The sequence below is a fragment of the Lingula anatina genome, chromosome 10 (assembly GCF_051362555.1).
Source record: "Lingula anatina isolate TDL-2025a chromosome 10, LinAna3.0, whole genome shotgun sequence".
In the NCBI taxonomy this organism is placed as follows: Eukaryota; Metazoa; Brachiopoda; class Lingulata; order Lingulida; family Lingulidae; genus Lingula; species Lingula anatina.
Genome location: NC_141776.1, coordinates 18925773 through 18940264, shown reverse-complemented (window position 1 = coordinate 18940264; position 14492 = coordinate 18925773).

Here is a 14492-nt window from a genome sequence, read left to right as displayed (position 1 = left end):
GAGTAGTGCATTTGTGTGCTAGCTTTCACTGTTATCGCTTTATCATAGTAATTTAAGGCATAAATTATTGTTTAATTACAGTTACAAAACTTTTGTGCATTTCACATGAAAACAATTTCATTTAAGGTGAAAATGGTTTGCCACTTAATGGTAGTCTTCCAAGTAGGAAGTTGGTTCTTCTAGGCGGAGGTTTTTTTTTATATATCTCCAACCACTCGTTATTTTGTTCCACTAATTTTGTTCCACTTTTGCAAAATCTGAAAATATTAAAAAGATAAATAATTACCTATCCAAATGTTTACAACTGAGAGACAATATCATCGTCAGCTCTATCGTGGGCAAGTGTTTAATGTGATGGGGAAGGGAACTTGTGACAGACTCACTTTAATCGTACATGTAGTCACGAGGTGTACATGTAAAGCGTATATAATGTTTTACTTTTCATATAACTTATTTCTTAACAATTATACTGATTTGAACGGGTGTATTACATGTACTTAGGCCCTCCCCTTGTAAGCTCCCTTTTCCTGTGCGCATGTGGATCCATTGCTACCCAACCACATCATCCTGAAGCAGTGCTTCTGGTCCATCCTCTGCATTTTGTTCATAGCAACTGCTATTTTACCTGTATATTAGAAGTACCGTGAAGTGAGACAGTTTAGGAGAGATTTTATCTCCTTGGCGTACACCTTTCTTGATCCTGATCTTATTGGTGGTCTTGTGTAGTTTGACCGTTACAGAGCTATCGGTGTATATGTCTCTGAGGACGTCTATGTATCCATCTTCGATCCCTAGTTCTTGCAGGGATGCCAGTATATACTGGGTTTCTACTGAGTCGAAGGCTTTTTCATAATCAACGAATGCTACACATAGTGGAATGTTATACTCGAGACATTTCTCTTTGAGCTGGTTGACAGTGTGCATATGATCAGTGGTGGTGTACTGTCCTCTGAAACCTGCTTGTTCCTTTGGCTGCACTTCATTTAGTTGTCTTGTTAGCCTTTCGGTCAATATTTTGTACAAATTAGAAAATAGGCAGATGGGTCTGTAATTCTTGATGTCTTTCCTATTGCCCTTTTTGAACATTATGATCATATTGGCGTTTTTCCATGCTACAGGGATTTCCTTCAGACGTAAGCACTTTGTGAAGAGCCTGGCTAATTCCTGAGATAGGATATCTCCTCCTGCTTTTACCATTTCTGCTTTGATGTTGTCATTTCCTGCTGCCTTTCCGTTCTTCATTTTCTGGACTGCTGACTCTACTTCCCAATCTGTTATGTCTGGTAGATCGCATGCCTTTGTTGAGATTTCTACTGCCTTGTTGCTGTTATACAACTCTCCATAGAATTCTTCTACTCGTTCTAATATCTGGTCTTGTGTGGTGAGCTCATTTTCATCTTTGTCTAGAAGAGTCAGCATTCTATCCTGCCCTAGTTGAAAGGATCTCTTTGCTCTTTTCATGCTCTTTCCATTTTCGATGGTCTCTGCTATCTTCTTCATGTTCTGCTTCCTGATGTCTTCCCTTTCCTCCTTCTTGATGGTCTTATCCAGTTCTGCATATTCGATGTTGTTTCTGATGTCCCTGTTGTTGTTTACCTCCGTTTTCTTCATCGTCCGTCTTTTCTTCATGAGAATCCTCGTTTCTGTTGAGAGCTTTGAGTCCTTCATTTTACTGGCCGGTGCGACTTCTGATGCACATTCTAGGATGGTGGTCGTTATTCTATCGTTCATTTCATCTACTCCATCTTCACCTTCTAGCTCTAGTGCACTGAATCTGTTCGTTAGGAGGATTTGGAACTCGTCTTTCTTTCAAATATATACTTATACTATATTTATATTATAATATTTAAATTAAATGAGGTGCATGACAGAGGCGCAAGGTGAATCCAACTCCAACGTGCAACAGGGGGGCCTATGACATTGTGATCACACAATACATGAGAGTACGGTCAATTTACAGTGTAAATCCTCAGTTAAAGAGGAGGGGGGGGTCTTACCATAGCTCGCTATCTATTGTTAAATGCGACTGTTATTATCTCTCGAACAAGCTTAAACCATGCTCATACAATTACTGTGTCTCCGGCTGCCGTGCAGAAACGCTATGTCGAACATATTTTACTACAGTTATAAACAGTTTACACTAGCGACTTGTTTTAGATCACTCAAGTAAGAATACATACATGCGATACCTGGGGGGGGGGGGACAATCAAGTATGCAACTGATCTATTTATTGTAATTGCACAGTACATATAAAAAGACCTTTGTTCTAACTCAGTAGTTTGGTATAGGATGCTTGGACAAAAGCTTCTATTCAACTCGCTTAGACCTAGGGCGTGGTGCTGCTATCACCCGAGGAAACACCTTCACTGAACCCTCTACCTGAAGTCCCCCTATCTGAAACAAAAATGCCCCTTGAACCTGTCCATTTGTTAATCGTCAAATGGTTTGTGATTTCATTGAACGTCTTTGATCGAAAGCTTTTTTAAAAGTGACAATAACCGAACCTTGTGCTGATTATTTATTAAAGCGTAAGTTTATTCAACATGATCTATTTTGTAAACAATACTTGCCTAGATTGTACTTGGGTTGATCATCGTCACTGTTTGGCTACTGTCACTGCAATGCGTGCTGAACGACAGACAACTTATAAATATTATCTGTGTTACTGTGTAAGTGATCACATTAAGTTAAAATATAACGATGTCGGTGATTTAATTGCAGGCTGGTTTTGTTTAATTGTCGTAAATTAAGTAAAGCTAAACAAACCCTGTTTCTAGTTCACAGTGCTACATGTATAAAACAGCAAGAAGAATATAACAAGGCTGCGTAGCAAATTAACTTTCACAATGCTCTGTGCTTTAGGTTTCCCTAGAGTCCCGTGTAATACAATAACATCGAGGAGTATAGCCTGAGAGTAATATAAATATGAGGCTGTGTATGAAAGATTTTACAAATTAAAATTTCAAGAATTTATACATGCTAAGTACATGCACATCACTTAAGTCATTTCACAAAATTGCACTTAACTGTTTAGATTAACCTCTACTTTTATCGATCTCAACGCCTTGTCTGATTCACCTGAAAGAAATATAGTGAACATGAGGCAAACTAACACGTTTACATGTAGGCAAGGGGGTATACTTCAATATTGACTACAAACAGCGACTCAAGACCGTTGCCTGTCTTTCACACATTTACACGAACACACGAAGGTCGCGTCCCGATATCTATCTCTCTCCTTCGAACAAGCAAAGGGCTGACCGGAAGTAAGCTTTCTAAACTAAATTAATTCCTTTTGATTGTATATTGTAATTACCCCACTTGCTCGCCTCCATTGTCCTGTAAAAGTGACAAAGAATGAGTTGTTTTCACTTTCGAGTTGATAGAACTCCTTTGCCTTGTTGATGTCTTTATCAAGGTTATAATCAGTGTGAAGAGGGTGTCTTGCCTCACTTAAAAAAGGCAGTTGACTTTCATACTGGTTTCTGCTTCACTTATGCTAACCACTTTGTACAAATATGGTTTCAATAAATCGACAAAATTATGACACTTACGAAAATTGTATATCAAACGTTTTGATACGATTGAAATAAATGAACAAGAAGGATTACGGTATTAGTTACTATTTACCTTTGGCGTTAACTTCGCCTGAACAAATGTTGCAGATTGTAACAAAAAATTATTATAGTGTTTTTTTATGACATATGCTTTATATATTTGATAGTGAAACTCTCCTCGGTTTTAATGAATCACCTGACGTTAACTATCACCCCATTTCCATAGATTTTTAGATCGATCTATCCCTGTGAGGAGTCTCACTAGATTACTGTCAGCTTGGCCGGCTTAAGCTGTAAGGGGGTAATTAACTATGGTGCCCGCTGGGCTGACTGCAATTTATATGCTCCATATAATAGCAATGATGTAAAGTAGTGATATTGTAAAATCCTGCAATAAAATTTTCTTCAAATATCAAATTTTATTAGATGGTTGAATACAACATCAGTAATAGAACAGTAATAGAATTCAGTATAATAATACTGAATTGTTGTAAAGACATGTAGGAAGCAGGGTGACCTTATATGCTCGGAATTTTGTCGGAGAGGGAAATTTCTCGAGTTTGTTCACTGCCCTGTGGAGCCATATTTTGTGGCCTGAGATGCCGTATCCGTTACTTCGTGACCTGACCTGTCAAAAGCACGTCTGGGCGCTCATTTCATCTTTCAATTCTTCCACATTAATCAAGATACGGAGTATCAATTACAAGTGTCCGTGGGGGGGGGGGGGCATGAAGGAAAAAATACACTAAGTTGTTTCCTTGCGACACAAGGTTACTCTGCAATTTATATCTTTCAATTTATGCTGTGAAATAATAGCCAGCTAGTCCGTTGATCTCGCGAATCAACCAAATTACCGTTAGTTGAGTTGCTTAAAGTGATAATAACTCTTCGTTTCGGCCAAAAAATGAATTTTCCTGGAGTAAAGAACAATTTTCCCATACTTACCAATGGTTAATGAATCCATTTTTACATTCAAAGTTGTTCCCTGGTTTTTTTCTAAAAAGTATGTTTTTTTGTTAACATCTCTTAAGAGATTTTAACAGAGTATAGCCATCAATGGAGGTCACGTGGTCTAAAGACAAGCTCAGACAGGGGCGTAACCAGACCTTTAAAAATTGTACGCACAGATTTTTAAAATTCCCAGCACGTAAAGCAAAATGTAGACTAACGCAACAGATGAAGGACAGTGTAATCACGGCATATGTACCACACATCGCAGCTTAATTTCTATTAATAATTAAATTATCATTTAACTCAAAAATATTCTCGCGATTTAATGAAATTTCAATGTTCTAATTCACCCAGAACGGTATATTTATTTAAAAGGAGGCTAACTGAAACATCAACTTTGGGCACTGAACGAACTGCAGGTTATGCTGCATTGTCTGCTTGTATCGAGCTGAATTCTGAATCATGTTGACTTTACATGAACAATATATATATATATATATATATATATATATATATATGATAGAACTCCTTTGAAAACTCTTCTTTCCAGCGGTCAATTTTAACTGAAGTGAAACGATACCAAAAAAACATTTTGATACAGGAGTTTTGAGATTGCTGCACTTCTTTTGTGGTCCAATTTTGTTAACATATCAAATGTGTCTTAACTCTTATCACTGTTTTGAAAAGAATTTAAATAACATTTTAATTAACTTTAATCTTTTAATATTAAATACCTTTATGTTAGTTTTTAATTTATCTTTGTGGTTTTAGTTTTTATTTGGTAGTGTAAGTAACACTGAGATGCACATGTAGCACGTTTTTAAAATGTATTATTATTATTATTATTATTATTTACGTAAATCGTTTGAAAATATTTGACAAGTACCAAAGTCCGGGTGAATTGGTAGTTGCAGGCTGGAAAGGTAATGAATGCTAAATCATTGACATTCCCCGCCTTAATATTGAACAGAAAACAACATGTCCCTGTACAATGTACAAAATCAGATAGCCTACTTACATGTACAATAAATTCACAGACAGTCAGCGCCTGGGTTAATTAACTACTTCAGTTCTGCTATCTCTTGAAACAAGTGCCTCGTGGTGGGGCGTACATCTCAGGTGACTCCTGCTATCAGGACGAGTGAGGTGTGTTCTCATGTACACCCAAGTGTACAGTTAGTGCAAACTTAAAGAATCATAGTTTGAAGGTATTTGGAAAGTTCCAAAACCCCGTAAAATAAGATGTTAGACATTAGTAGTGTCGGGCGGGTAAGGTAATAACTGCTTTATCATTGACATTCTCCTGTCCTTGTATTGAGCGGTAAACAACATCTCCTTGAACAAAATGTTATCGAAGTCCCTACTTAGAATAACTTCACAGACAATCAACGTCTGATTTAATTAACTAGCCCAGTTCTGCTATCTCTTGTAACGAGTGCCTCGTGGTGCGGAGTACAGCTCAGGTGACTCCAGCTATCAGGACGAGTGAGGTGTGTTCTCACATACACCCAAGTCTACAGTTAGTGCAAAATCAAAGAACCATAGTTTGAAGGTATTTGGAAAGTTCAAAACCCCGTTAAATGAGATGTTATTCGATGGTAGTGTCGGGCGGGGAAGGTAATAACTGCTCAATCATTGGCATTCTCTTGTCCTTGTATTGAGCTGTAAACAACATCTCCTTGAACAAAATGTTATCGAAGTCCCTACTTAGAATAACTTCACAGACAATCAGCGCATTGATTAATTAACTACTTCAGTTCTGCTATCTCTTGTATCAAGTGCCTCGTGGTGCAGTGTACATCTCAGGTGACTCCGGCTATCAGGACGAGTGAGGTGTGTTCTCATGTACACCCAAGCCAACATTTTGTGTTGACTTAAAGAACTATTGTTTGAAAGTATTTGGAAAGTTCCAAAACCACGTAAAATAAGATGTTATTCATTGGTAGTGTCGGGCGGGGAAGGTAATAACTGCTTAATCATTGACATTCTACTGTCTTTGCATTGAGCAGTAAACAATATGTCTCTGTACAAAATGTTATCAGAGTGCCTACTTACAAGAACTTCGGAGACAATCAGCGCCTGGGTTAATAAACTAGCCCAGTTCTGCTATCTCCTGTATCAAGAGCCTCGTGGTGCAGCGTACATCTTGGGTGACTCCGGCTATCAGGACGAGTGAGGTGTGATCTCATGTACACCCAAGTCTACAGTTAGTGCGGGTTTAAAGGAGCCATCTAAATTATGTTTAAACTAAGAATATAAACTTAATCGCAGTGTTTGAAATTAATCTTGATAATTGGCCATTACATTTACCTCTGTAAGTTCAAGTATAATTTTCACAAATTTATGGAGATGATTTATTTTTCAATATTAAAATAATAATGTGGAATTGGAAATTAGAATATCCTTTAAATAATATCTTTCGATGATTGAACTGCGTGGCTTCTAAACATTTTTCACGAAACGGAAGGCTGAATTTAGCGCAAATCCATGGTTGATTGAACTAAGATATAAAAAAAGAAGCTATATAAACACACGGTTACAGGATGTCTGGGACTGGGAGCTTGTCTGAAGAGCACATCGACCTATAAAAAAAATCAAATTTGGCACTTAACTAATTTAACAGCGCTGCACTTGCCTATATCAATTACTATTGTCTGTTATCATGTTTACTAGGTATGAATTATAGACACGTTAATATTTAATAAAATCAGGTGATTCTGTAACAGTCCATGGGTCCAAGGAGGGTGGCGAGAGGATGATACGGAAAATAAGAAGCTACCAGCAGTAAACCGCAACTAGACCTTTAGTTGATAACGATTTTTAAATGTTGTTGGTCATACAATCATGATACATGTATTATTCAGAAAAAAAAAACGCGCACCAGATGCTCGATAAATCAGGAGAACATTGTTGATAAATGTTTATTGGCTGATTACAACTGAAGAAATATAGAACTGACTGGAATTTTCACAATTTCTCTTTCCAGATAATTTATTCAAAAACTTTTTCACAAATAAATGAGTACATGTAGTGACATAGTAAATATTACTCATATTAAAATGTCGTTTAGCTGCATTTTAGGCCGGTCTAAAGACAATGTATCTGACGTGATTTTATGGGTTACCCTCGCATCCCCCACCGTCCTTGGCAGAAAATATCATCACCTTGTCAGATGACGTGGTCTGGCCCCCGTTTCACAAAAAAACTTAAGTCGGTTTCCCTGACTTAGGGCTTGGTTACCAACGTAATTAAGTCGTTACGTCACTAAGTCCCGTTTCACAAAGAATCTAAAAGGTCGCTTACGTCGTTTTTTTCTTAGCTGTAAGTCGACGATGTCAAGCCTCCTCGGGAGGAGACTTAAGTCGGCAAGCTCAACTAAAACTCGGTAAATGAGAGCATAAACAACAAAAATTTGGAAAGAACATACCTCCTTCAAGATATTGTGTTATAATATCCTTGAATAGCACTGACATTTATGGAATATTAAAATAAAAAATAAAATTCCACTTTACCCAGCCGATCGCGTGCTTGTTTATGTTTTTGACCGCTAGACGTCCCTCAGTAGTGTTCCACGACAAGCTAATGTTTAACTGTTACTTTGAAGTTGTATCGAAGTTAAACTAATCAGTAAAGGTAAAAAACAAACTTTGTTTCTGTTTTGGCTGATTTTTATTGTTGATAAACGTTCGTTCTCGGCCGAAAGAGGCCATGAAACGTCATGTCTTGTGAAACTTTTGATATTTTACACCTCCTTTTCTTGAAGAGTTTCTCGTGCGCGTCGACTACGGTAAGCACGCCAAGCAATTGTACGACACGACAGAGCTCTGATACATCTAAGTTTAATTATTTGTTTGTAAAAATTGCCCATGTCAGCCTGTTAGTTTGGAGGGGTAAGCTGGGTCAAGTCCATGTCAAAATTCTTTGAAGCTTTGCAGGAGAAATTCTTCCTTTGTTTCTCTAGCTCCTTCTTAAACGAAACGTTTCGCAGTTTGCGCATTCGCTATGGTTTGCGCAATTGTGCTAATTTTTTAAACGTAGCTTTCTCGAAACCTTCGCAATTTTTTTAGCTATTAGCGCACGACGTCGTGCCCGGAAGTTAATATTGTAATCTCAAAACCCAACTCTTTTGGCCGCGGAGGCAAGAAATATGACAACAAATGCTCGTGCTCCGGACCCCTGGATGTATAGAACGCCGTTTGTAGGCCTACAAATATGATGAAAGTATCATTTTGATAAGAATTTTTTTTATTTATTTTTTTTTTTTGGGAGGGGGGGAGGTGCTAACATTATTTTGAGATCGTCACTTTCATCATTTTGACAAGAAAAAAAATTTTTGTTAGGTGCTAACATCATTTCAAGATCGTCACTTTCAACATTTGAGAGAAAAGTATTTTTTACAATGTCGTTTTATCATTTTGCTTGTTGAGTCTTATCGTTTTGAGATACCGACATACTCTGTATAGAAACCAACATAATGCTCAATATATGAAAAATATTTCAAAAATACATAAAAAGTAAAGGCGTCTTATTAAACATAAAAATAAGTGATGGTTGACGTGGATGCATATGTCGTCTAAATTCACCTGGGGCAAATGGCCGTCCCGCAACCGCCTGATATGAGAGTCTCCATAGAGGAGAATAATCGGTCTACCTTGCTTTCCAGACATGGTTAGAGTGATGGATACACTTGCACTTGCTTTTATTCGGACACTTGGGTTGCAAACATTATAATTATCCCATTATCTTTGATCTTATGAACACCTGGCCCCCGTTTCACAAAGAATCTTAAATCCGTAGACGTCTTACTCGAGCTGGGTGAAACGGGGGCCTGTGCCCATCTTTTCATTTAAATACTGATATTGTTATTACTAATTTCTTCCTTTCATCAAGATAACACTGCCATATGAGAGCACTGCTATTTAATCAAATTCCAACACTACATTTGGATCTATAAATAACATAAGTGATGCTAGAGTTATTAAATAAAACATCTTACAAAATTTCTGGTTATATTTTGGCTAATAAACAACATTTCAACAAGATATGTACTCCCGTCCCAAAGTTTTCTCATATTAGAAAATTAACCAAGTTTTGACAGAAAAGTAACACCGACTAATGCTATTGGTATGCGTAGTTGGGCGTGAATTGTCAATAAACAATTGTTTTATTTTACATCTGATTTTTCTGTATGCTTATGGTCGCCCTTCATTCAATTATTCGAAAAACGGAGTAGGGTAAAACCATGGATTTTGATAGACAAAAATGACTGATAGTTATATAAACTTTACTTATAGAAATAACGCATTCAGTGCGGAGTCCGTTCTCCGCACGCTCGGCTGTTTACTGTATACTTATGAATATTTTTTCCTTTTTTCCTTTTGGAAGACTAGTATACAATAGTAAACATCGTTTTACGTGGTTTTCAATGCAACAAATGAGACAATCGTGTCTGGTTCACTGTCTTGAAAACGTCTACAGATCCGCGTTCATTAGGTTTTTTTCCATTAAAACACCATCTTACGTTACATTTCTAACTATTATCTGATTTCACACTTCTTTCATATGGGAGGACGCTTGTGGACGGTATTTATTGCTTGTGGACTGTTGTGCGGACGGTAATATTAGTGCTTGTGGACGGTAGTGGTCGGTTGTGCTCGGTTGTAGACGGTAAATAGGTACACCGGGTACATGTAAATTCGCCTATTTTCGTTTCGAACGACAAGAAAAGCTACGCGAACGCCAAAGTACGCTTGCGAAAAGTCTTAGCGACAGGGTCCCACCTGTACCGAATATCTTGCGCAAATAGCGCAATATTTTGCGCAAAATTACATTGCGAAACGTTCGTGAAAGGGTCTGTTCGCAAAAAGGGACTTTGCGCAATTGCGCAAACTGCGAAACGTTTCGTGAAAGCCGGGGGGGGGGGGGGGGTCAGAATAATTGTGCCTATACAATTGATACAGAGGACTTGTACATACAGGTGACTTTAATAAGCAGAGGATTTTCTTTTATATTCCGTGAAAAATAAAACAATGTCATGGTTGGCCAAAAAATTGTACGCACAGTGCATCCGTGCGTATGCCTAGTTACGCCCATGTCAGATATCATAATAATAGCTATAACTGCCGTTTTTGTGGTAAAACCGAATATATTTTATTTCTACGAGTTATTCACAATGTTTTTATTGTGAAATATAGATCTCATACGAAGAGTTATTATCCCTTTAACTGCAAGTAATTTATCCCCTCCCCTCCCCCGAACGTCATACTGGCAGGTTTCCAAATGAAGACTATACCGCAGAAAAAGTTTGGGGCCCAAAAGAGAGTCAGCCAAGGACACGTTTGGGGAACACGTTTGAACACGTCATGATGGACATTTACAGGTGTAGGACCAGAACAGAGCCTCTGGTAAACAGTTTAGAACCAAGGGACCGAACTTGATTTGAGGACCAGAAGAGAGGCTTAACACACGACTAACCATATATTCACCTTAAAGTGAATTATAAACAAACATGAATCAAAACAAACGTGTATATTTGCCTGTTTCGTCGACCTGCGAAAAGCTTTTGACACAGTCTAGCATAAGGGTCTTATGCTGAAATTACTGAAAGTAGGTGTCAGAGGCAAAATATACGAGTTATAATAATAATAATAATAATAATAATAATAATACTAATAATAATAATTTAAGATTGCAACCCAGTGGGTTGAAGTTGTACATAGAATGTTTAAAAAAAGATTATAATGATAATAAAATGAATATTTGCATGAATAAAACCGAGTTAAAAGACTGCTAACTGAACTTTAAAATTATTGTACTTAGACTGCTAACTGAACTTTAAAATTATTGTACTTAGGATAAAAGACAGCATAATACTATTGGAAATTTAAAAGTGCATATGGAATAAAAGAGCATCGGAATCTGTCGGTCTTAAATTTTGGCACTTTGTATCTATTGTTAGATCTTAAAAGACGATTGGAATGCTCAATTAAGATGTGATTCAATTTGTCAGAGGATTCAGTTATTTTGTAAAAGAAAGTTTTGCACAGATCTTCCCTTCGTTTTTCTAAAGTGCACATATTTGCCATGTTCAGGGCTTCATCATAGTGTAGGTCAGGGAAAATAATCTTCAAAGCACGACTTTGGACAGTCTCTAAGAGTTTGCATTGCTCTATAGTTAGTCCTGGATGCCATACAGGGCAGGCATATTCTAGAATTGAGCGCACAATACTTTGGTAAACTTGGATTAAGTCAGCAGGGCTGAGCTTAGCTCGCTTCAGTTGTCGGAGGAAATAGAGTCTTGCACATGCCTTTTTATATATAAGATCCACGTGAGTACCCCATTTTAGGTCATTGCTAATATGGATGCCCAGAAGTTTGAACTGTGTAACCTCACAGATTGGCGTGTCATTTATAACTATTGGTGGGAGGTCTGGTTTAGAACGTGTAAAATTTAGGGTCATGGTCTTGGTTTTTTTGGCATTCAGTTTCATATTGTTATTTTGTGTCCACAGCACTATTTTGTTACTTGCACTTTGTAAGTGGCATGGGCCATCAATATTACAAATGTCATACACTGTGGTATCGTCAACATATTTGTAGTCTGGACATCTGGATTTTAAGTCATCAATCATGATGGCAAAAAGCAGTGGCCCAAGAAGGGTACCCTGGGGTACTCCACCATGTGGTTGTAGCCCATCAGAGAGTGAGCTTTTATATTTTACTCTCTGGGAGCGGTTGGATAGGAAGGACTGCACCCACCTGACAAGTAGTTCAGGTACACCCTTGTCATAAAGTTTTCTTAGTAAAATGTTATGATCAATGAGATCAAATGCCTTTGAAAAGTCCAGGAAAAGAATTCTGGCATACTTCTTGTGATTTTGAGAGGGTTCAAGACCCTGAATCCAATTGTGAATGAGTTCAGTTACTGCATGTGTAGTGGAACTGCCCTTGACCACTCCAAACTGTGTTCTGTCAATATTAATGTATCCGCAAATCCACTTAACAATAAATGATTCAAACACTTTACTAAGAACAGGAGTGAGTGATATTGGACGCAAGTCATTCTCAATAGACATTGGTGGAGAGGATTTAGGAAGAGGGATGACATCTGCTGATTTCCATACGTCGGGGACAAATCCCTCGCGCAATGAGCTGTTGAAAATGGCGCAAATTGGAGTTGATAAAGTATATGTACAGCAACACAAGACTAGGCGTGTCAGTTAATTGTGGCTACACCCAAACATTCATATCTAAAATAGGTATAAGACAAGGAGATAATAATAATAATAATAATATGTATTTATTTGCAACTTAAAAAAGTTGGATTTTACAATAAAAACAAATAGTCGTGAGATGCACAATCTTAAAATATACTTGTAAGTGTTAAAATGATTCGATACACATTAAAAATTCATAAAAAAACTCAGTTCTTAAAATTTGATAAAGCCCATGGGATAAAAGTTTTTGACGATCGTACAGTCCTCAATTTTGGCACAGTGTTCTTATAAACCCGGCGCAAAGTGTAGGAACTTTCTTTTATCTCTGGTAGCAAATGATGGATTTTGTGTCCTTCAGAGTACATGTTATGCAATAATGTTTTAGATAGTTCATCTCTTCTACAAGCAAGAGTGATAAGTTTACATGTTTCAAGTGCCCCATCGTAGGGCAGCTCTGGGAATATAATCTTACATGCTCTAATCTGGATGGATAACCTTAGCCCAGTCCTATTCAACATCTTCATAGATGACTTAAAAAGTGAACTCTACACAAACAATAGTGCAAAGGAAGTTGAAGGGTTAAAACACATTTTATATGCAGATGACCTAGTCTTGCTATCACAGACGAAAGAAGGACTTCAAACTTTTCTTAACAACCTTGAAAATTACTGAAAGCAGTGGAAACTAAAAGTTAATGAAAGCAAATCAAAAATAATAGTGTTCAACAAGTCTGGTAGAATTGAGCCACACACCTTCTTTATAAATAGCAGACCAATAGAAATAGTCAAACAATACTCATACCTCGGGATAGTCTTTACTAACACAGGCTCACTAAAACATTCAATTGAAAATCTCAAGCAAAAAGCCCTGAAAGCCATGTTTACTCTAAATGGAATACTAGCATCACAAGAAATTTCATCACCCATACTTATCATGAATCTTTTCGACAAGATGATTAAACCCATCCTCTTATATGGATGTGAAATCTGGGTCCAAGAAATCTCCACAGAGAAAAAAAATATCATTAAATAAAATAAACAAAATGCCCTTTGAACAAATACACTTAAAGATGTGTAAATGGGCACTTGGTGTAAGAAGGTCAGCTAGCAATAATGCCTGCCGTGCAGAACTTGGGCGCCTGCCATTATACTTGGACATTGTCAAATTAGTATCAAGATACAGTGAAAGGCTGAATAACCTTCCAGAGCAAAGAATTGTCAAACAAGCGTACAATAGAGAACAAGCAAAAAGGGAAAAAACTGGTTTTGGGCAATGTCAAACTTGGCTACATGTTGGGGACTAAATCACTCAAATTCAACCCTAATGGTTAACAAAATTCACAATAATCAAAATTTAGAAAGTGACATAACCGTCAAAATAAAATCAGATTTTTGGGAAGAGTTACACAGAGAGGAAAATAATAAGCTGAGGACATACAGGAAAATTAAACATCAATATGAACCCGAACCATACTTAAAAATGAATATTTCACGCACCCACAAAAAACTTTTGGCAAAAATGCGAATTAGTGACCATGACCTAGAAATTGAAAAAGGGCGACATAAAAACCCAAAAACACAACTTTCAGACCGAAAATGCCCCCACTGTAATGAGGTAGAAGATGAAATACATTTTTTCCTAAAATGCACCCATCACAAAATTGAAAGGAAATTGCTGTTCGAATGCATACCAGAGGTAAACTTGCAAGGTCTAACAGACGAGGTCAAACAGCTTGACATCATTCTAAACCCACCCACTGAACAGAGT